The following is a 24476-nucleotide window of genomic DNA, read 5'->3' as shown; positions in this document are numbered from 1 at the left end:
TTAGATGAAAAATGGAAGGAAAAGAGAAGGGGATGGAACTAATACTTGTTGAACTCTGCTGGGTGTTTTAAAATATAATATCTCATTTAATTCCCTCAGCAACCCTGTAGAATAGATAGTGTTATCCCCTTTCTATAGATGAAGTTGAGGCTCAAAAAGCTGAGTTGTTTAGACTTTCACAGCTAGAAAATGGCAGATTTAGGTTTTGAAAGTAGGTTAATTTGAGTCCAGAATCTGTATCTTTGCTGCTGCTGTCCTATTTTCTGTCTCCTATTTTTGAATTCCTGAATTCTAGTCTTATAGCTGGAGCTCTTTGCTATCTGCTGTATGCCTTTCATCAAGAGCCATGAAATTAGGCATGTTTCCCTATTGTGTTTTTCCTGATTGCTGGGATAGCACCTGCTTATCTGACCTCTACAGAATAGGCCCTGCTTGCCAGGATCGCTGCCACTACTATAGCTGTGGATACTGTTTTTTAACTGTCTGTCTAGATTGCCTCTTGTTATTGCTGAGTTTCCCTTTCTCTAATTTTTCTTGCTGCATCCCTATTACCACTTGATCTTCAGTTTGGCAATATGAAGCTTGGGCAAAACTTCTGAAATTTGGGGGGATGATTTTTTAAAAAGCTCATCATGTCGGGGCACCTGGGTGGCTCAAATGGTTAAGCATCTGCCTTCAGCTCAGGTCATGGTCCCAGGGTCCTGGGATCGAGTCCCGCATCGGGCTCCCTGCACCTTGGGAGCCTGCTTCTCCCTCTGTTTCTCTCTCCCTCTCTCTGTCTCTCATGAATAAATGAATAAAATCTTTAAAAAAAAAAAAAAAAAAAAAGCTCATCATGTCTTATTTGGACTTTTAAGATTTTATTTATTTATTTATTTGAGAGAGAAAGAGAGAGAGCACACACCAGGGAGGGGAGGGTCAGAGGGAGAAGCAGACTCCCTGCTGAGCAGGGAGCCCAATGCGGGACTTGATCCCAGGACTCCAGGATCATGACCTGAGCTGAAGGCAGTCGCTTAACCAACTGAGCCACCCAGGCACCCTTATTTGGACTTTTAAAATAAGACTCCTTAAAGTACATTCTGCCATTGGTTTTGCCCTTTTTAATCCTCCTCTGCACTGTAGCCAGAGTGATCGGACATTCACATCTGATCACATTACATACACCCTGCTCAGAATTTTTTTATTGCCTCTCCATTTGCCTGTAAGATAAAATCTAAACTCATGGTCAGCCCCTGTCTGCCTCTCCAAGCCTCACTCCCATATTTCATGGTATTCACAGTGCCTTGCATGTAATAGGTGCTAATTTAATACAGAGTATTCTTTGAGTGAGTAGAATGAATGAATTTTCCAAGGAGATGAAAATTATTTAGGAAATATTTTTAAAGTAATGTTGATGTTCTTTTTCTTCTTGGTTATTTCTTAGTGCATGGAAGTAAAATATTTTTACCAACTCCAAGGATTTCCAAATTGTTTTATTTACCTTGGAATTTAAAATATCTCTATACTTGGTTTATTTACATTTCCAACTTACCTTTTCCAGCCTAATACATACTGTGGTCACTTAACTGTGCTTACTATAGAAACTACTATTTCTAGGGTTTTGTGATTTGGAAAAGTTTTTAGATGATTGTGATATTGTGACCCACCTTGCGTGTAGCTATTTTTATGGGTTTTGATCTGTGTTCACATAATTATTTCCAAAACAATTATTTAGGTCAACAGTTATATGCAATTCTGAGATCCCCAAGGCCCTGAAAAATAAAACTTTTTATAACTAATTTGACAGCCAAACTTGACCTAAACTGATGTGAGGCTACTGATACTTTATGTTCTACTTATATCAAACATTCCTAAGATACTCTAAGGACATTTTAAATAGCATTATGGTTAATACAGAGTGTTATCCTAGACCCAACCACGAATCTTACTTAATACGAGGCATTTTACGGTATCATGTCTCTATAATCCAAATATTCTGAAATTCAGAACTGTTTTCAAACCAGTGGTTTCAGATACAGGATTGTAGACCTGAACCAATTTGCACTACCACCAGTTTCCTTCCCTAGCAATGGGTAATAAATGGTACTTTGTTTTATTTTCAATTTCTTTTTAGTGGTAATGTAGTTGAACCTTTTTTCATGTGTATTTACTAATTTCATTTCTTGTTGCATACATTCTTCAAGTTTTTTGTTCATTAATCTGCTAGGGTCGTAATGTTTTTTTCTTACCAGTTTACAATATTATAGATGCTAACTGGTTCTGTTAGCACAGTAGCCACTTGTGACATATTCTAAGTTTTTTGTATCTAACATATTAGTAGAAAATGCTGTTGAGTTGAAAACTCATCTCCTTATAGTGTAAGGGAGATGGCCATGCTCCTATGCCCAAAGTGGGCTTCCAGTCTTATTTTAAAGGCTGAAGTTTTTACCATCGCCAACAAGGCCCAACATGATCTGTGGGTGCTGCTGTCTCTGACCTCATCTCTGACCACTCTTGTTCACTTTTCTCAAGGTGGCACTGGCCTCTTTGCTATTCCTGGAACACCCCAGATATGCTCACACTTCAGTCTTTTCTCCTTGTTCTTCTCTCTGCGTAGAATACCTTTCTCCCAAGTGTTCCAGGCAAAGTATCCCCATGGCTCACTTTTACTTCAAGTCTGCCCGAAAATGTAATTCTCAGTCATGCTTTTCCTGAATATCCTTTTTAAAATTGCATCCCTATTTCCACATTCCCTGCTCACCACCTTAAATTTTTTTCTTTACTTATTAGAATGGAAGCTCCATAAAGACAGGGGCTTCTGTCTTGTTTAATATGTCCATATATTTGTATTGCTTCTCCTTATCTGGCACATTTTGAGACATTTGGTAGATAATGTTGAACAAGGAAAGGGTTAGAGGAAAATAAGGAGGAACATTTATCTAATTGTCTAACATACAGACAAATGAATTGAGGCTTTTAAAATTTTTTTTCATAGATTTTTATTAATGAAACCAAAATATAGCAGTAATGGTAGACTTTTTGTTGTTGTTGTTGTTGTATTGGTTTACCAATGAGAAGAATGGAATTCTTTTTTATGGGATAACATTTCACTTAAGTGGCATAATCTCTACACCCAACATGGGGCTCGAATTCACAACCCCGAAATCAAGAGTCACATTCTCTACTGACTGAGCCAACCAAGTGCCCCTGTAAAAACCATTCTTCATTCATGGCCCAAAGGCAAATAGTGAACAGATTTGGCCTGTGGGCCATAGTTTACTGATCCCTGGCCTATGCCACTATTGCCCAAATTAGTGCAAACTCTTCCACATTCTAGTCCCACATATCTTTCCAGGTTTAATTGTTACTATTCTCCTGATGAGTTGTCCTCCATCCAACTGTATTATTGGTGTTCCTTGGACATTCTCTGGTTTATGAGGCTTTTAATAATCAGTACTTTGTTTTAATTCTGGTGTAACTAGAATAGTTTGATAAAAGCATAGTAAGTATTTCCAAATTTTTCCTAAAGTCAGTTTTGAATATTTAGAGAGGTAGTACCCTGTGATGATGATAATAATGGCTAACATTTAGTAGGTGCTTTTAAGTGTCAGGCGCTGTGCTAAGGACTTCTTATGTATTATCTCACTTAATGCTCTTAGCAACTCATATGAGGAAACCGAGGCACAGAGTGGTTTAGTAACTATCCAAGGTCATAAAGGTAGTGAGCATTTGAACCTTAAAACAGTCTGATTACTGAGCCCATTTTCTTACTATTCAGAAGTATTATTTCCATGTATGCTAATAGTTTGTATTTTTATAGTTTTGGCCCCTTTGCAGAACCCTCTCTCTTCTTTTAATCTGACTTTATTTGTGAAAGACTGACAATCAGTTACTTCAACAGATATAAGGACTCGTGAGGAAATAAGATAGTATTATGAGCAGATGTAAAGTTAGTGGCTTTCCCACTATTTAGACTTTACCCCACGTTAAGAGATACCTTTTATATCATTCTCTTGATAGCTTCTTTTTTTTTTTTTTAAGATTTTATTCATTTGACAGAGAGAGATAGAGAGAGCACAAGCAGGGGGAGCGGCAGGCAGAGGGAGAGGGAGAAGTAGGCTCCCCGCTGCAGCCTGGAGCTTAGCAGGGAGCCCAATGTGGGGCCTGATCCCAGGACCCTGGGATCATGACCTGAGCCAAAGGCAGACACTTAAATGACTGAGCCACCCAGGTGTCCCCTTGATAGCTCCTGTTCTACAGTTGACCTTGAACAACATGGGGTTAGGAAGTGCTGACCCCTGTGTAGTCAAAAATCCATGTATAGCTTTTGACTCCCTAAAAACGTAACTGCTTATAGCCTACTGTTGACCAGAAGCTTTACCGATAAAGTCACTTAACACATATTTTGTGTGTTCTATGATTTATATACTGTATTCCTACAATAAAGTAAGCTAGAGAAAAGAAGATGTTATTAACAAAATCATAAGGAAGAGAAAATACATTTACAGCATTGTATTGTTTATCGAAAAAAATCTGCATGTGAGTGGACCCAGTCAGTCAAACCCGTGTTGTTCAAGATTCAGCTGTATTCTCTTTTGTTGAAAAAAAATACTGCTTTTGACTCACTAAGTCAATTTCATAGCCAGTGAGTCTCAACCAACAGTTTGAAACATTTCATTAAACATTTAGGTGCTGTAAGCTCTATTGTTTGTGTTTAGGTACAGAGAAAACTCTGCTTATATGAAACAGTTGCTTTCTAAACAAGAGTGAAAATTCTAGAGGCTAGCGTTCTTTTTTGTTTTTTTTTTGGTCTAAAAAATGCTCAACGCTAAACCCCTAACTAATAAAATAATTTTTGTTGAAGAAAACACTACGTGGCTGGCCCTTTTTGGACAAGAAAAAAAAAGAATATTTTCATTATGAAAGATTAACTTTATTGTTGTTTATTGTATGAAAGGTTAACTTTATTGTTGGTGTGTCATATGCAGGGGACTAAAGAACAGACATTTAGAAAGTGGGGAGGGAGAGAGTGGGAAAGAACTAGCGGCTGCCAAGTTGTTTCTAGTGCTTAGGTCATGGGCTACAGACAGGAGAAAGAGAGTAGTTTTTTGACTCACTAAAACCATTTGTTTATATCTATTTTAGTATATTATTTTACTGGATTGTTTAAAGTCTCTTTCCCCAACTAGACTGTGAGCTCACTGAGGGAGGAGATCTAGGTGAATACATATTTCTATCTCTAGCATCTAGTACTGTATCTGGCAACTAGGAGCTGTTGACATGTTTACATGAATAAACAGGTGTATTGAAAGCACAGGATTAGGGACCTCTTTGTGGGCCTATGTGGGTCCAGGTGTCTGTATCTCTCTCTCTCTCTCTCTCTCTCTCTCTCTCTCTCTCTCACACACACACACACACACACACACACACACACACACACGGAGTCACATGGTACTTTAAATGCTGTAATATATAAATAGGAAATAATGAGACATAAAAGATTAAATAGCAAAAAAAAAAAAGAAAAGAAAAGCCTCAGATAAATTTAGAAGAGTGGTTCAAATTATATTTAGTGTTTATAGTTTAGAATGAATTTCAAATTTATTTTGACATTGTAATTCAGCATTTTTAGTGGGTCAGTAACAGTTGAATAGAGGACATTTGGAAAATGTTGCCTGTCCATCAGTAAATCAGTGTGCAGGCCCAGTGCTATGCATTGATGTTTCAAGTAATTGATTTGTATGTGATTATTTGGGATACATCTTTGTGGTTGTATACGGTTTCTTAAATAAGAAGCTTCTTGTATAAACTATTGCATAATAATTACTATGTAAATATTGTTTGGTGTTTTAAATATAGTGAGCTAAATTTTAGAGCAAAACTGTTGCTATATTTGATTTTTTTTTCCTTCCATGGGGTATCAGTTTTATAGTTCATAGTTTTCATAGCTCTGTCCAAAGAGAATCTGGCCCATTCAGTTTTTTTTTTTTTTTTTTTTTTTTTAAAGATTTTTTTATTTATTTATTTGAGAGAGAGAGAATGAGAGAGCAAGCACATGAGAGGGGTAGGGTCAGAGGGAGAAGCAGACTCCCTGCCGAGCAGGGAGCCCGATGCGGGACTCGATCCAGGGACTCCAGGATCATGACCTGAGCCGTGGCCCATTCAGTTTTATATATATATATTATATATATTTTTCCCAAGGAGTCCTGAAAATTTCCTTTTAGTGTGGAAAGTATATAGGGCATTACATATGTTAATTGTTAGTGAAGTATTTTTGCTTCTAGGTTCTAATAGTTGATGGAGATAGCAAATATGTATATATTTAAAATGAAATCCTATCAATATCTCTAATTCTAGTCCCAGTACCAGGACCTTCTCCCATGCCATATCTGACCTCCTGTCTCCTATAGTGGGACCTCTGGCTCCCAATAAGATTAATGTATTTATTCATTTGTTCAGTAATAGAATACACACAAGATAGGTTCAGAATGCTACAACAAGATGACTTGCAGGCAGCAAACTTACTAAGTAAAATTCAAGGTTATTTTTTACATTTCTTTTGATTTGTCCTCAGATTACGTGCTGTTGTAGGTATATCGTCATGAGCCAGTGTCAGCAAACTGTAGTCTACTGGTCAAATCTAACCTGCCACCTGTTTTTGTATAGCCCATGAACCAAGGCTGACTTTTACATTTTTAAATAGTTGGGAAAAAGTTAAAAGAATAATATTTCATAACATTATTGAGTTTTGAAAATTATATGAAATCTGAACTTCAGTAACCATAGGTGTTTTTTTTTTTTTTTAGATTTTAATTATTTATTTGAGAGAGATCAAGAGAAAGAAAGAGCACAAGCCAGGGGGAGAGGGAGAGAGAGAAGCAGACTCCCCGCTGAGCAGAGAGCCTAACTTGAGCTCAATCCCAGGACTCTGGGATCATGATCTGAGCCAAAGGCAGATGCTTAACTGACTGAGCCACCCAGGCGCCCCCATAGTTTTTCTTTTTAAAAGATTTTATTCATTCACTTGAGAGAGAGAGAAAGCACAAGGGGGAGGAGAGGCAGAGGGAGAGGGAGAAGTAGACTCCCTGCTGAGCAGGGAGCCTGACACGGGGCTTGATCCCAGGACCCTGGGATCATGACCTGAGCCAAAGGCAGTTGCTTAACCATCTGAGACACCCAGGCGCCCCAGTATCCATAGTTTTATTGGAACACAGCCACAGTCATTTGTTTACATAGTTTATGGCTCTTTTCATGCTACAAAGGTAGAGTTGAATAGTTGTGACTGAGATCATTTCACCTGTAACACTGAAAATGTTTTCTGTCCCAGAGAGAGAGAGAGCATGCACAAGCAGGGGGAGCAGCAGGCAGAGGGAGAAGCAGGCTCCCCGCTGAGCAAGGAGCCCGATGTGGGGCTCAATCCCAGGACTTTGGGATGATGTCCTGAGCCCAAGGCAGACGCTTAACTGACTGAGCAACCCAGACATCCCAAATAAATAAAATGTTTAAAAAAAAAAAAGAAAAGAAAAAAAAATTTTGTCAACCCTAATCAAGAATATTGTAATGTTCAGTAGTTACTAGGATGTCCCCCCCCCCCCTTGTGTGGTTGTGTTATCTACTTGACTTACAGTTAATTTATTCCATTTTAAGGAGAAAGGCAATTTTAAAAAATTACTGAATTTTAGAACTGGAGGGAAACTTAAAGATCATTTAGTCCTGCGCTGCCCAGTAGGTCAGCCACTAGCTAAATGTGGCCATTTAAATTTAACTTAATTTAAAAAATTGTTAGTTAGATGAGCCACATTTCAAGTGTTTAGTTGTTCTATGTAGCATGGCTGCTATATAGGACAGTGCAGATTGTAGATCACACAAGGTTTTTATCTTTTTACAGATGAAGAAATTGGGGCTCAGAAAGATGTAGTGACTGTTCCAAGGTAGATCAGAGCTAGAAAGTAACAGAATTAGAATGTTAAAGTTTATGGTGAAACTGTGGTTTATCAGGTTTAGTAGTATAACAGCAGTTGTTGATAGAAAAGAATGAGACCTTTGCCTTAGGCTATGAAGCCTTTTCTTGCAAAATTCCACATGAGTGCAGCAGAGTAACAGAAATATTTACGTATTTACGTTTTGAGAGCTTAATAATTGGCCAAATGGGTGCTTGATTTTTGTTGCTTGCCTATTCATTTGCACTCATTTCCATTCATTCATTTTTTGCAGTAGGATTCCATTTGAATATTGATTTATAAACATGACTTGGGAAGCTGTTGGGAGAGGTTAGAAAGAATAGTCTATGCTAAGCAAAACAAAGCAATAAAATTCTGCTATTGATTTTCAGTCCACTTGTAATTCAGGATATAAAATCAACATGCAACAATTAGTTGCATTTCTCTACACTTACAATAAAATATTTGAAGAAGAAATAAAGATTCCTATTTATAATAGCATCAAAAACTTAGGAATAAATAAAATATTTAGGAATAAATTTAATCAAGGAGGTGAAGGATCGGTCCACTGAAAACTTGAAGACATTGATGAAATAAATTGAAGAGGACACAAATAAATGGAAAAATATTTTGTATTCATGGATCAGAAGAATTAATGTTGTTAAAATGTTCATACTGCCAACGCCATCTATGGGTTTGGTGTAATCCCTTTCAAAATTGCAATGTTGTTTTTCACAGAAATAGCAAAAATAATCTTAAGATTTTTATGGAATCAGAAAAGACCCCAAATAGCCAAAACAATCTTGAGAAAGAACAAAGTTGGAGACATTACACTTCCTGATTTCAGACTATATTGCAAAGTCATAGTGATCAAAACAGTGTGGTTCTGGCATAGAAACAAACACATAGGCCAATAGAATATAATTGAGAGTCCAGAAATAAACCTATGCATATAGTTAACTAATATTTGACAAGCGAGTCAAGAATACTCAGTGGGGAAAGGATAGTTTTTTCTTTCTTTTTTTTTTTTTTTAAGGATAGTTTTTTCAATAAATAGTGTTGGGAAAACTGGATATTCACATGCAAAAGAATGAACTTGAACCCTGTTTTATACCACCCACAAAAATTAAGTGGATTAAAGACTTAATTGTAAGGATTGAAGCCATAACCTCTAGAAGACAACATAGGGAAAAACCTTTGATGTTTGTCATGGCGACAGTTCTTTGGTTTTTGACACCAAAAGTTCAAGCAGTGAAAGCAAAAATAAACAAGAGAGACTACATCAAACTAAGAAGCTTCTACACAGTAAAAGAAACAATCAACAGAATGAAGAGTTAACCTATAGCATGGGAGAAAATATTTACACACAATCAGATAAGGGCTTCATATTCAAAATCTATAAGGAACTCAGTAGCAGAGAACTTTCCAATTTAAAAATGGACAGAAGACCTGAATAGACATTTTTTCCCAAGGAGACATACAAATGAGCAGGTATATGAAAAGATGCTCAACATCACCAATCATCAGGGAAATAGAAATCAAAGCTACAATGAGGTATCACCTCACATGTGTTAGAATGGCTGTTTCCAAAAAGAGAAGAGATAACAAGTATTGGCAGGAATGTGGAGAAAAGGGAACCCTAGTGCACTATTGGGAGTGTACAGAATAGAGGTTTTTCAAAAAATTAAAAATAGAGCTACTATATGAACCCCCACTTCTGGTTACCTATCTGAAGGAAATGAAATTACTATTTCAAAGAGATACCTGTACTACCATGTTCATTGCAGCATTATTCACAATATCCAAGACATGGAAACAACCTAAGTGTCCATGGATGGATGAATGGATAAAGAAGATGTGTGTGTGTGTGTGTGTGTGTGTGTTGGGGGGGAATATTATTCAGCCATCAGAAAGAAAGTAATCTTGCTGTTTGTGATAACATGGGTGGACTTTGGGGCACCTGGGTGGCTCAGTTGGTTAAGCGTCTGCCTTTGGCATGATGCCAGGGTCCTGGGATAGAGCTGCACACTGGGCTCCCTCCTCAGCAGGGAGTTGGCTTCTCCCTCTAACTCTGCCCCTTCCCCTCAGCAGGGAGTCTGCTTCTCCTTCCTCTGCCCCTTACCCTGCTTGTGCTCTCTTGCATATGTGCGCTCTCGCTCTTAAATAAATAAATAAATAAATAAATAAATAAATAAATAAATGGAATCTTAAAAAAAAAAACAAACATGGATGGACCTTGAGGGCATTATACTAAGAGAAATAAGTGAGACAAGAAAAACAGATAATTTTTGATTTTACTTATATGCAGAATCTTGAAAAAGCCAGTCATAGAAACAGAAAGTAGAGTTGTGGTTCCCAGGGGTTGGGAGTGGGTGGGGGAAATGGGGAGAGGTTGGTCAAAGAGTATAAACTTCCAGTTATAGGATGAATAAGTTTGGGTGTTCTAATATTCAGTATGATGATTATAGTTAATAGTATTGTATTATATACTTGAAAGTTGCTAAGAGAGTAGATCTTAAATGTTCATGTCACACACAAAAAATTATAATTATGTGAAGTGATGCATGTATTAACTAATCTTATCATGGTAATCATTTCACAATATATACATGTATAAAGTCATCATGGTATACGCCTTAAACTTACAGAATGTTATATTTCAGTAAAGCTGGGGAAAAAGTTTTTACAATTTTGTCATATTTGTTGTGTGTGTATGTGCAAGACAGGGAGGAAGGGAGAGGGAAAATGAGAGCTCAGAAGCTTTCATGTGAGTATGATATCAAAGTAAGGGAGGGCTAGATGTAGTATTCTGAAGTATAAAAACTCCCATTTTGATAGACTGATCCATCTACCTCCCTGGTATTTAATCAGGACACCAAGTTATTCTTAGGGAAATTGATGTAGTATAATGGATTGCAAAGCTTTTAAATACTTACTTGAGCACTTTCTTTCCTTGCCATATTTCTTACCTATTTTACCATCATTCTAGTTAAATTATGCTTCTTTTCCCTTAACATAATTTAGAGCAGTGCTACTTAAGTGACTGTGGATTGGTCCATGGCCTTGTAACTGAGAGTAAGTGTCATAATAATTGACAGAGAATTTGATTTCTGTTAAATCTAATAAGAAAACATTGGAGCTTATATTTTGTGTATCTTTAAAAATCCTACTAGTCACTTTTATTGTATTTACAAAAGGACTATGTTGGTCTATGTTCTAGTGGTACCTACTGCTGAGAAACATGCCATCTCAAAACTTAGTATTTTAAAACAATAGTCATTTATTTTGCTCACAAATCTAATTTGGTCAGGGCTTGGCAGGGAAGACTTGTCTCTGCTCTATGCAGAGGCAGCTGCGGTGGCTTGACTGAAGTTGGTGCACTTGCTTAGCTGGCAAGTTGGGGTTGTCAGCTGGGAGCTCTGCCAGGTCTGAGAGTTGGGGGCCTGGCTTCCTTTCCACATGTGGCCTCGGCTTCCTCAGATATTGGTGGCTAGGTTTACAGGGCACATGTCCTTAGACAAAGGTGAAAACTCTGTGCCCTTTTATGACCTGGTCTCAGTAATCAGTATGTCTTTTCTGCTGTACTGTTATTCATTGAGGCAGCCACAGAGGTGTTTTCAGACTAGTGGGGTAGGGGACATAGACTCCACCTCTTGACGAAGTGGTAAAGTTCTAGAAATATTGTTGCTGTCGTTTTTGGAAAATACAATCTGCCACAATCCGTGATGGATTGGAAATTGAAAAAAACTGGCTCTTCACCAAGCTGTCTACAAAGACAGCTTTGATTGAGAAGCATCACTGACCTAGTCCTAGGTGACAATTCTATTTGGCACTTTTATTAAAAAAAAAAAAATCCTAGTTTAATGCATACATATTTGAGGGATACCTTCTTATAACTTAATGTGATAGACATAGTATGGTGCATTGGTGGGTTAGTTTAGCCTTATCCTCCGTAACGACTCCAGCTAGGTTTTGATGGTCATTTAAATCTTTCTTTCTCCAAAGTTTAAATCATCCTTTTTATATTAAGAGAGACTCCAAAAGCCTGATAGGAAACTCTTAGTGCATGAGTTTGTGTGTATTTGGTGGTTTGTTGGCCTGTAGACTCTAGGATTTATGTCTTTTTCCTGACCTGGTGGATAGTTTTCCGAAAGGGATTCCCAGTGTCTTGCCTGGGCAAAAAATCTGGCTACTAGTGTTCTAGAACCTAGTGTGGAAAGAGAGCAAGGGAAAGAGAGGCCCAAGCATACTCGTGCTTCTGTATAATTAACACATACTTTTTGAATACTACGGAGTACAAAGTTCAGTCCTAGGTGCTGAGAGAAATACAGAGGTAAACAGGACTTCTGCCTTTAAGGACCTTCAATCTTATAAAGGAAAATACACATTTGGTAGACTTGAATGCTTAAATAGTAGTATTGTTAATATTCAAGATCTTTTTATTACTACTAATAGTAATACTACTACTAGGAGTAGTATCGTCTGACATTTATATAGCACTTAAAAAATTACAAATTATTTTTCAAGTAATTTCTACTCTCAGGTAATATTTGAGCTCTAATCCTCAGTTTTTAGCATGGTGCCTGGAACATAGTGGGTGCTTAATAAATATTTGATTAAGTAAACAAATGGATCTTTGAGGTATAATAGAATGATTGTAGTCACTGGCATCTGGCACAGTAGGTCTTGTACTTTCTAGCAGTGTAACATTGAGATTGTATAATCTTGATAAGCCTGTTTCTTCATCTGTAGAAATAAAGTTAGTATCTCTTTAGGTACCACATAAAAATAGGTTGAGAGCATTGGGTATGAGCTCCTAGGATGGTGTGTGTTTTCTGCATGTCTAGTTTTAAAGCCCAGCATATGTGATGATAAGTAAAAAAATTACTGGTGCTAAAAACTAATATTAGAAATTTTAGATACTAAAGTTTTAAAAATAGCATACCCCTAGAGGCAATACAATATTAGATTAACTGTTGAATTTTTTCAATATTTCTTTATGCAACATAAATTTATATTTGGAATGAATCTGATATATTAAGCACAATATAGGTTTAGTTCGGCTTGTTTTAATTTTCACCCTTTTGTTATTGTACTTTTATTTACATGAACTCATGAGAAAATTTAGGATCTCCTTTTTTCCCCCAAATTAACTTGTTGGGCCTTATATTACTCTTCACTTTCCTTTTCAAAGTTTGCCAGGACTCCTAAAAGTAGATGCATAATCTTTTTTTTTTTTTTTTAAAGATTTTATTTATTTGACAGAGAGAGACACAGTGAGAGAGGGAACACAAGCAGGGAGAGTGGGAGAGGGAGAAGCCGCCCAGTTTCCTTCACTTTGCATGAAGTCTTCAAGGTTCACCCACAAGGTAGCAAGTGTCAGAATTTCCTTTTTAACACTAAATAATATTCCATTGTATGGATATATCATATTTGTTTACCCATTCATCCACTGATGGACACTTGTCTTGTTTCCTTCCGCCTTTGCCATTGCGAATAAAGCTGTTGTGAACAGGGGGAGTGGGAGAGGGCTTCCTGCTCAGCTCAGCTCAGTATATTTTTGGTATACAAGTCTTTTGCCTCCTTAGTCTAATTTATTTCTAAGTATTTTATTAATTTTGATTAATTCAGCAGGAAGCCCCATGCAGGCTCGATCCCGGGACCCCGGGATCATGACCTGAGCCGAAGGCAGACGCTTAACGACTGAACCACCCAGGCGCCCCTCTTTTTTTTTTTTTTTTTTAAATGGTGGAGTAAGAATGCCAATTGAACGTATTTATTTAGATTAAGAAAAGAGATCACAGATGATGAAAAGCTGACATAACACAAATTTCATGAAATTCAAAAATATAATATTTTCACTAATTAATGGCCTGTCACACCTCTTAAATAACATTTGTTGACTAGAGAAACTTAGATCACCTCTTCATATAACTGTAAGTTTGTTAAACATTATTTTTAATTGTGTAAAATATGTATCACAAAATTTATCATCTTAACTATTTTTAAGTATATAGTCTAGTGGTGTTAAGTCTGTTCATATTATTGTGGAACCATTACTGTCATCCATTTCCAAAATGCTTTTCAGATTTCAAAACTGAAAAACTGTACACATTAAACAACTCTTCATTCCTTCCTACTAGTCCTTGGAAACCGCCATTCTACTTTCTGTCTATGAATTTGACTACTGTAGTTACCTTGTTAAGTGGAATCAACCAGTATCTGCTAGTTTATGACTGGCTTATTTCACTTTGCATGAAGTCTTCAAGGTTCACCCACAAGGTAGCAAGTGTCAGAATTTCCTTTTTAACACTAAATAATATTCCATTGTATGGATATATCATATTTGTTTACCCATTCATCCACTGATGGACACTTGTCTTGTTTCCTTCCACCTTTGCCATTGCGAATAAAGCTGTTGTGAACTTGGGGGTATAAATATCTCTTCCAGACCTAGTTTTCAGTTCTTTTGGTTATATACCCAGAAGTGGAATTATCAGATCGTGTGATCATTCTATTTTTAGTTTTTTGAGGAACCACATACTGTTTTCCATAGCAGCACACCATTTTACTCTACCAACAGTACATTGTTTTGATTACTGTAGCTTTGTAGTAAGTTTTGAATTGAGGAAGTGTGACCCCTCTAAGTTTGTTCTTTTCAAGGCTTCCAGAAGGATCTCCCCATCCTTGTTATTTTCTGGGGTTTCTTTGGTTTGTTTTTGACCGTAGCCATCTTAATGGATGTGATGTGATATCTCATTGTGAATTTAATATGCAGTTCCCTTAACAGTGATATTGAGCAACGTTTTATGTGCTGATTCGCCCAGTTTCCTCCCTTTGCATGTAGATACCCATTTTTCCCATCACTGTTTGGGAAAATACTGTCCTTTCCACATTGAATGGTCTTGGCACCCTTATAGAAAATCACGAACATGTATGCAGGGGTTTTTTTTGGGCTCTCCATTCTATGGCCTTGGTCTTTATGTCAGTACTAATTGTTTGGTTACTGTAGCTTTGTAATAAGTTTTGAATTGAGGAAATATGACATCTCTAACTTTGTTCTTCTTTCCAAGATTTGTTTTGGCTATTCAGAGTCCTTTGAGATTCCATATGAGTTTTAGGATGGATTTTTCTGTTTCTATAAAAGATGCCAATGGTGTCTTGATAATTTTACATTAAATCTGTAGATTGCTTAGGGTAGTTTTGACATCTTAGTAGTATTGTCTTCTAGTCCATGAACAGAGGATTTCCATCTGTATCTTCTTTAATTTCTTTGCCTCAGTGTTTTGTCATTTTTGGTATACAAGTCTTTTGCCTCCTTAGTCTAATTTATTTCTAAGTACTTTATTAATTTTGATGTTATTGTACTAAGATTTGTTTTCTTCATTTACTTTTTAATTTAATTTAATTATTTTTTTTAAGTTTTTATTCATTTGTTTGACAGAGAGACACAGCGGGAGAGGGAACACAAGCAGGGGGAGTGGGAGAGGGAGAAGCAGGTTTCCTGCCTAGCAGTGAGCCCGATGCAGGGCTCGATCCCAGGACCCTGGGCCCAACGACGGAGCCACCCAGGCACCCCTACTCTTTTTTTTTTTTTTTTTTTTTTAGATTTTATTTATTTATTTGAGAGAGAGAGGGAGAACGCACGAGTGGGGTGAGGGGCAGAGGGAGAAGCAGACTCCCCACTGAGCAGGAGCCAGATGCGGGGCTCGATCCTGGGACTCCGGGATCATGACCTGAGCTGAATGCAGTTGCCCAACCTACTGAGCCACCTGGGCACCCCTGTTTTCTTCATTTTCTTTTTGGATCATTCATTGTCAAGGTATAGAAACCCAATTGCAGGTTGAGTTTATATCCTGCAACTTTGTTAAATTTGTTTATTAGTTTCAACCAGTCTTATATTAGTACAGTTACACGAGCTCTGTTGTGGTTACTGTTTTTCTGGTATATCTTTTTACATACTTTCACATTTAGTTTGTGTCTTTGAATCTGAACTGTGTCTTTTGGAGCAGGGCTTAACAAAAGATCTATTGTGTGAATCTTTACCATTTGATTTGAGTGTTTATTTCATTTACATTTAATGTTATTGATAGGGTAGTGCTGTTTTACTAGTTTTCTTAGTCTTTTGTCCCTTTCTCCCTCTATTCCTTATTATAGCCTTCTTTGGAGTATTTTCTAACCTGTCATTTTAATTTTGTTGTTTGTTTTACTATATTATGTCGAGTTTCTTTCTTAATGGTTTCCCTGGGGATTTACTTAAAACTGTTTAGTTGGGGATAATAGCAGCTTAATTTAAATAGTATATAGGAATTTTGCTCCTATATAGCTCAGCTTCCCTTCTCTTTTGATGTTTTGTCATTCAGATTACATCTTTAAAGAGTATAATCCAGGGCACCTGGGTGGCTCAGTTGGTTAAGCGACTGCCTTCGGCTCAGGTCATGATCCTGGAGTCCCTGGATCGAGTCCCGCATCAGGCTCCCTGCTCGGCAGGGAGTCTGCTTCTCCCTCTGACCCTCCCCCCTCTCATGTGCTCTCTCTCATTCTCTCTCTCTCTCAAATAAATAAATAAAATCTTTAAAAAAAAAAAAAATAAAGAGTATAATCCAATCAACACACTTTAAGTATTGCTGTATGCAATTGTCTGTTAAATCAGGAGAAAAAAAGTTAAAAATACAAAACATTTTTTGTGTTGTTTATGTTTAGCCATGTAGTTACCCTTACTGGTGGTTTTCATTTCTTCCTGTGGATTTTAGTTACTCTCTAAATGTTCTTTCATTTCATCTTTTAGTGTTTTTGTCTAGGACAGATGTGGTTACAAATTCTTTTAGTTTCTGTTTCTTTGGAATAATCTTTAATTCTTAATTTTTGAAGTATTGTTTTGCCACATATTGAAATCTTGTTGATAGTCTTTTTCTATTAGTATTTTGAATGTGTCATTTACTGCCCTCTGACCTACCTGTTTCCTGATTAGGTATTGTCTGTTAATGTTACTAAAGATCACTTGTAGGTGATGAATCACTTTTCTCTTGCTACTTTCAAGATTTTCTTTTTCTTTGTGTTTTAATAGTTTGACTATGATGTGTCTAGGATCTGGTTGAGTTTATCTTTTTTGGAAGTCATTTGGTTTTTTTGATGTGTAGATTAAATTTTAAACATCAAGTTTGGGGATTTATCTGCCATTATTTCTTCAAATATTTTCTCTGCCCCCTTTTTAGTTGACTGTTTCTGAGACTTCCATTATGAATATGTTGGTATACTTGATGGTGTCTCTCTCAGGTCTCAGGCTCTTTATTTTTCTTCATTCTTTATTCCTTCTGGTCCTCAAACTGGATATTCTCAACTGACTTATTTTCAAGTTTACTAATTCTTTTTTGTATTAGCTCAAGTCTTCTGTTGAGCTCTTTTATTGAATTTTTTATTTCAATCATTTTACTTTTAACTACAGAATTCTTTTTTAAAAGATTTATTTATTTGAGAGAGAGAGTGTGAGAGTGGGGGAAGGACAGAGGGAGAGAGAGTCTTAAGTAGACTCCACGGGAGCCCAACATGGGGCTCCATCTCACGACCTGAGCCGAAACCAAGAGTTTTCCAGTATTCTTTCTGCTTTTGTGAAGGAGTGGATTTTCAGAGGTGTTTACTCTGCCATTCTGGAAGTGCTTCCTCCATTTTTTTTCTTTTTTTAATTAGAAGGTTACTTTTAAAAGATAGTTAACTACTTTGAAAACATCAGATGGGTGGAAATACAGAAATTTGAATCCAACAAAAGGTAGTTAAATTTAATTACTTTCAATTAATTGATACCCAAGATTTTTCCATGCTCTGGTTTATACTTAATGTAAGTCTGAACCCAATTCACTGCTTTCTTAATTGGATGAACATTTTTATGTAGCAAATAGTGTAACCAGGGCCGATATAAGTAAAGTTTATGAAATATTAACATGAAACATGTTCATCTTTTCTAGAAACTGATACTTTAAGAACCATGGACTAGTGGGGCGCCTGGGTGGCTCAGTCGTTAAGCGTCTGCCTTCGGCTCAGGTCATGATCCCAGGGTCCTGGGATCGAGTCCCACATCGGGCTTCCTGCTCGGCGGGAAGCCTGCTTCTCCCTCTCCCACTCCCCCTGCTTGTGTTCCTGCTCTCGCTATCTCTCTCTCTGTCAAATAAACAAAATCTTGGGGCGCCTGGGTGGCTCAGTCGTTAAGCGTCTGCCTTCGGCTCAGGTCATGGTCCCCAGGTCCTGGGATCGAGCCCCACATCGGGCTCCCTGCTCGGCAGGAAGCCTGCTTCTCCCTCTCCCACTCCCCCGCTTGTGTTCCCTCTCTCGCTGTGTCTCTCTCTGTCAAAATAAATAAATAAAATCTTTAAAAAAAAAAAAATAAATAAACAAAATCTTAAAAAAAAAAAAAAAAAAAAAGAACCATGGACTAGTTTCCAAGTTAATTTTCCCTTTGTTGCTTTGATCATATAAATATATTTTATTTTCAGTGACATTTTGTTCCTGCAAGCATAAATTATGACATTCATAGAAGGTTTGATTTATGATTATGAAAATTGAGATCTAGTTTTAAGCTGTGCCTTTTTATTTCACAGAATTTCTGAATTGAAAACAAAAAGTTGTTTCCTTTATATTTGGGCTATCCTTTGTAGAACCATTTAATATAATTATATAAATTATTCTTTGGGAGTAAATTAACCACTTAAAGATGAGTCATTTTGTATTTCAGCTTAGAGCGTACCACCTGTGTTATATCATGGTCCCTAAAATAACTGTTTAAGGTGAGTGCTATTACTTTGACATTTTTGTAGATAAAGGAAATGAGGCAGAAATAGGTTAAAGAGAATAAACATCTAGTGATCATCTTTCTTTTCTAGAGATTTACTTATTTGAGAGAGAGAGAGAGAGCATAAGCGGGGGGAGTGGCAGAGGGAGAGGGAGAAGCAGGCTCCCTACCGAGCAGACAGCCCAATGCAGGGCTTGATCCCAGAACTCTGGGATCATGACCTGAGCCAAAGGCAGACACTTAACCAACTGAGCCACCCAGGTGCTCCGTCATCTTTATTTTCTTAATAACAGGTCTTAAGGTTGTAGCGTATAGAACGATCTCTGTATCTGAATTGTTGTGACATCTAAACTGAATATTAAAAATTTTAATTTGCATTATCAGCATTTGCCACTATTAGAAGAAATCAGCCATGTTAACATGATGAAGAAAACTGGTCCAAATGTGCATTGTTAAATTAAATTTTGTTATATAATCAGGAGATTATGAATCAGAATGTCAAAATTCTCTACATATTTTGCCTCTTAAGTGGTTTGACTGTATGTTTTTAGCAGTTTTATTCAAGTAAAATAGTATAAACTGTATATATATTTAAAGTATAGTATTTGATCAGTTTGACATATTTATACATCCATAAAACCATCACCACACTCAGTATAATGATCATACTCATTACTCCCAAGTGTCCTTGTGCCCTACTATAATCCCTTCCACCATACTGCTGGACCCTAGGCAACTGCTGCTCTGCTGTCTGCCACCAAAGATGACTTTGTGGTTTTTAGAATTTTATATGGATGGAATCATATAGTATGTACTCTCTTTTTTTGACCTAGCTTCTTTGAGCATAATTATTTTGAAACCTGTCCATATTGTTGTGTACATCAGTACTTCTATTTTATTATGTACTAGTATTCCACTTTATTAAAATACCACAGGTGAATAAACACGTACCACGTGTCAGTAAATCCATTTACCTATTAATAGGCATTTATTTTGTTTCCAGTGGTTAGCTATAACAAATACAAGTCTTTGTATGGACATTTGCATTTGTTACCTGGATACTCATAGAGTTGGAGTAGGTTCACATTTATAAGAAGGTGCCAAACTATTTTCCAGTGTTGTAACACTATATAATCCATTTTTCTCTTGTCTTTGGCAGCAGTTGGTGTTCTGTGTTTTGTGTCTGTCCTGATGAATATGTAGTGAAATTGTGTTACGGTTTTAGTTTGCACAGGCCTAATGTCTAATGATGTTGAGCATCTTTTTGTGTGGTTATTTGCAATATGCATATCTACTTTGATGAAGTATCTCTTTAAATCTTTTGTTTGTCTTTAAATTAGGTTGTTTTGTTTTCTTAATACTGAGTTCTGAGAGTTCTTTATATATTCTGGATACAATTCCTTTATCTGATATATGTTCCCACTCTCCGGTTAGTCTTTTCATTCCTCTTAACAGTGTCTTTTGAAAAGCAGATGTTTTAATTTTGGTGAATTAGAAAATATCAATTTATTCTTTTAAAAGTCATGCTTATGGTGGTTTTTCTAAAAAATATTTGCCCAGGGGCGCCTGGGTGGCTCAGTTGTTAAGCGGCTGCCTTCGGCTCAGGTCATGATCCCAAGGTCCTGGGATTGAACCCCACATCGGGCTCCCTGCTCCGCAGGAAGCCTGTTTCTCCCTCTCCCACTCCCCCTGCTTGTGTTCCCTCTCTCGCTGTGTCTCTCTCTGTCAAATAAATAAATAAAATCTTAAAAAAAAAAAAAGAAGAAAAAAAAAGAAATATTTGCCCAACCTAGGGTCACCGAGGATTTCTTCTGTGCTTTCTTTAAGAATTTTTGTGTTAGGTTCTGCAGAGATCTTTGATCCATTTTGAGTTAATTTTTGCATACAGTTCAAGGTATGGATTGAAGTGCATTTTTTTTGCATATTTTCAGCCATCTTTTGAAATGACTAGCCTTTGTCTACGGAATTTTTGCAGGCATACCTCAGAGATATTGTGGGTTCCATTCCAGACCACCACAATAAAGCAAATATTGCAATAAAGCAAATCAAATGAATTTTTTGGTTTCCTAGTGCATATTAAAATTATGTTTACACTATGCTGTGGTCTATTAAGTGTACAGTAACATTATTTCTAAAAAAAGAAAAAAGATATCTTGGGGTGCCTGGGTGGCTTAGTTGGTTAAGTATCTGCCTTTGGCTCAGGTCATGATCCCAAACTCCTGGGATCAAGCCCCACGTCGGGCTCCCTGCTCAGCAGGAAGTCTACTTTTCCCTCACTCTCTCTCTGCCCCTCCCTCTGCTTGTATTCTCTCTCTTTCTCTCTCATAAATAAAATATTTTTAAAAACTACATAATTAGATGCGCCTGGGTGGCTCAGTTGTTAAGCATCTGCCTTCGGCTCAGGTCATGATCCCAGGCTCCTGGGATCGAGCCCCGCATCGGGCTCCCTGCTCGGCAGGAAGCCTGCTTCTCCCTCCCCCATACCCCCTGCTTGTGTTTGCTCTCTCACTGTGTCTCTCTCTCTGTCAAATAAATAAATAAAATCTTTTAAAAAAATACATAATTAAAAAATACTTCATTGCTAAAAAATGCTGGGAGTTATTACTGAGCTTTCAATGAGTTGTAATTACTGCTCACAGATCATTACAACAAATATAATAAAGAAAAATGTGAAATATTGAGAGAATTAACCAAATGTGACACAGAGACATGAAGTGAGCAAATGCTGTTAGAAGAGCGGTACCATAAACTTGCTGGATGCAGGATTGCCACAAATCTTCAATTTGTTAAAAACTCAGTATCTGCCAAGCACAATAAATGATGTGTGCCTGTATATCTTTGTCAAAATTTAGTTGTCCATATATGTGTGAGTCTTATTCTGTATTCTATTTTGTTTCATTCCTCTGTCTTTTTATCTTGATCCCAGTACAGTGTCTTGGTTTCTGTAGCTTATAATGAGTCTTAAAATCAGTAGATTTAGTTTCCCATTTTGTGTTTCTTTTCAAAGTTGTTTTCACCCTTTTTTAAAAAGATTTATTTATCTTGGGGAGTGTGCGTGTGTGCTCTCAGGGGGAGGGGCAGAAATAGAATGAGAGAGAGAATCTCAAGCAGTCTCCTCACTGAGTGTGGAAACTGATGCTGGGCTTGATCTCACGACCCCTGAGATCATGACCTGAGCCGGAACCAAGAGTCAGACACTTAACTGACTGAGCCACTCAGGTGCCTCTCAACTATTTTCAATTCAGATCTTTTCATTTTCTATTCAAGTCTCTCATTTTCATATAAATTTTAGAATTGGTTTGTCAGTTTCTACAAGCAAGCCTGCTGTGATTTTTATTGAGATTGCCTTGCATCTACAGATCATCTAACCTGTGAACACAGCATATCTCTTCACTATTTTCTTCTTTAATTTCTCTCAGCAGTGTTTTGAAGTTTTCAGTTTCAGTGCTATTATAAATAATACTGTTTTTAAATTATAACTTTTGGTTGTTGCTAGTTTGTGGAAATACAATTAATTTTTACATATTGATGTTACATTTTGCTTTGCTATAAACTCACTTATTAGTTCTAGCAGCTTTTTTGTAGATTTCTTCAGATTCTCTATGTAGAAGGTTATGTCATCTGCAAATATTGATAGTTTTCTTTCTTCCCTTCTAATCTCAGTGACTTGTATTTCATTTTTTTGCCTAATTGCTCTGACTCACACCTCCAGTACAATTCCGAATAGCAGTGGTGAGAGCTGATATATATCCTTGTTTTTGTTTTTAAATTTTAAAAAATATTTTATTTATTTATTTGAGAGAGTTGGGGGATGGGAGAGAACGTAGGAGCACGGGGAGGGGCAGAGGGAGAGAGAGAAGCAGACTGCCTGCCAAGTAGGTAGCCCATGAGGGGCTCGATTCCAGGACCCCGAGATCACGACCTGAGCTGAAGGCCACCACTTAACTGACTGAGCCACCCAGGCACCCCAGATATCCTTGTTTTGTTCCTGATTTTAGCCATAAAACATCCCATTTTTCAGTGTTAAGTATGATGTTAACTGTGTTTTCCACAGATGTCCTTTATCAGGTCAAGGAAGATTTGTTTGTCCCTCCTTTGATTCTCTACCACCCATTTCATCTTTCCTGTTACTTTCTAGCTACTGCTGAGCCATGTCATTTGTCTCTTTCTGTGACAGCCTAAACTCTTTAATCTGTATTTATGATGATGGAAAAATAAACTGTTTGCCATTTTGTCCTTTGAAGTTAAAAGTCAGAAAGAATGTGCTTACTTTTGCTGAACAGAAAACATTGTATTAACATTAATAGAATTCTGAATAGAAAACAATTTTATCCCACAATTTTAATTCACTAATCATTATGTGAGTATGCCCAAGTGCTTTTTCTGTCTCTTAACTATATGTGTCCATAATTTTTATAGCTTGAATATCACCATATATGTTCAGCTCTTTTGACTTAATATGTACAGATTTTTAATGTGTGTAGACATAAAAGATTTATCATAAGTTTAGGTCTTTCACAATGTTTACATTTGTATTAGTACATTTGGTATAAAAGACAACATTTTTGTAGATCATAATTCATAATCTTTTTTTACTTTATTATTATTATTTTTTAAAGATTTTATTTATTTTCTGACAGAGAGACAGCGAAAGAGGGAACACAAGCAGGGGGAGTGGGAGAGGGAGAAGCAGACTTCACGCTGAGCAGGGATCCTGAGCGGGGCTCGATCCCAGGACCCGAGCTAAAGGCAGACGCTTAACGACTGAGACACCCAGGCCCCCCCTATAATCTTTTATTTTTTATTTTTTTTTAAAGAGATGGGCTCGTTTCCACTGAAAGCAGTTATGTATACATGTATATCAATTTTACTGAAACACTTCTCAGATGAAAAAGGAAAGCTGTAATGGAGAATTTTGTTTGAACTTCTGTTTCTAAAACATCGTGGAAGGTTTAGCGTATTTTTTTCACAAAGTTGGAATTTTCAAGTAATAAAATTCTCCAGAAATCAAACAGAATTATTGCTTTATGAAATGAAAGTAAATGTGGCAAGAAGTGTGAATATATTTAGTATATTAGTAACTAAATCTTGTACCTGAAGATACCATTTTATGGAGAAGTCTCAAGAGCTGATCAGACAGTTCATTTATGCTTTAGGTCTGAAGTCTTTAAGTATAAGTCACCCAAGAAAGTTAACTCAATACTAAAGAAACTGAGTAGTGGGAACAGTGTTGAGATTCTAAGCTAAGTATTTCAGACCTAAGATTCTAAGATGTACAAGATCAGAATAGCGCAGAATATATACTTAATTTCTTATACTTTTCATTTGGTCACTTTAAGGAATACTTATTCACTGCCCAGCATCCTATAAGGTATGGGATTGAAGGTTATGGAGGGAGATACAATGTTAATTATGTTAGAACCAGTCTCTGCCTCCTTGGCATTTATGGCTTCTTATGAAGGATGCTTGCAGGAGGGCTACACAAATAAAATATTTTATGCTAGAATGTAAGTTCTATAAGAATAGGGATTTGATTTTTCCCCCCATTGATGTATGCCAAGGGCCTGCGTCAGTGCCTGGCACAATTTAACAAATATTTGCTGAATGATTGAATGAACATATGACTGAATCTACTGGTAATCTGCTTAGAAATTATTTCTGGGGTACTTGCATGGCACACACTGTTGGTAGAACATGCAACTTTTGATCTCAGGGCTGGGAGTTTGAGCCCCTCATTGGGCAGAGAGATTACTTTAAAAAAATAAAATACTGTT

General features: G+C 36.9%; 1 protein-coding gene across 5 annotated transcripts in view; it reads left to right on the top strand.

The window, feature by feature from the left end:
* The window catches only part of PTPN4 (protein tyrosine phosphatase non-receptor type 4), a 229593-nt gene that overhangs the window by 12092 nt on the left and 193025 nt on the right, over positions 1-24476 (top strand). Inside the window, exon 1 of one of the 5 annotated variants that reach the window (XM_078070672.1) lies at positions 18649-18697. The exons of the other annotated variants lie outside the window; for them this stretch is intronic. The gene's annotated coding sequence lies outside the window, so the exon portion shown is untranslated. Of the gene's footprint in view, positions 1-18648; positions 18698-24476 lie in introns of those variants that run through there. 5 annotated transcript variants of the gene reach the window in all.

Source organism: Halichoerus grypus, chromosome 4 (assembly GCF_964656455.1).
Source record: "Halichoerus grypus chromosome 4, mHalGry1.hap1.1, whole genome shotgun sequence".
Taxonomy (NCBI): Eukaryota; Metazoa; Chordata; class Mammalia; order Carnivora; family Phocidae; genus Halichoerus; species Halichoerus grypus.
This window is presented reverse-complemented; position numbering and strand designations above follow the sequence as displayed.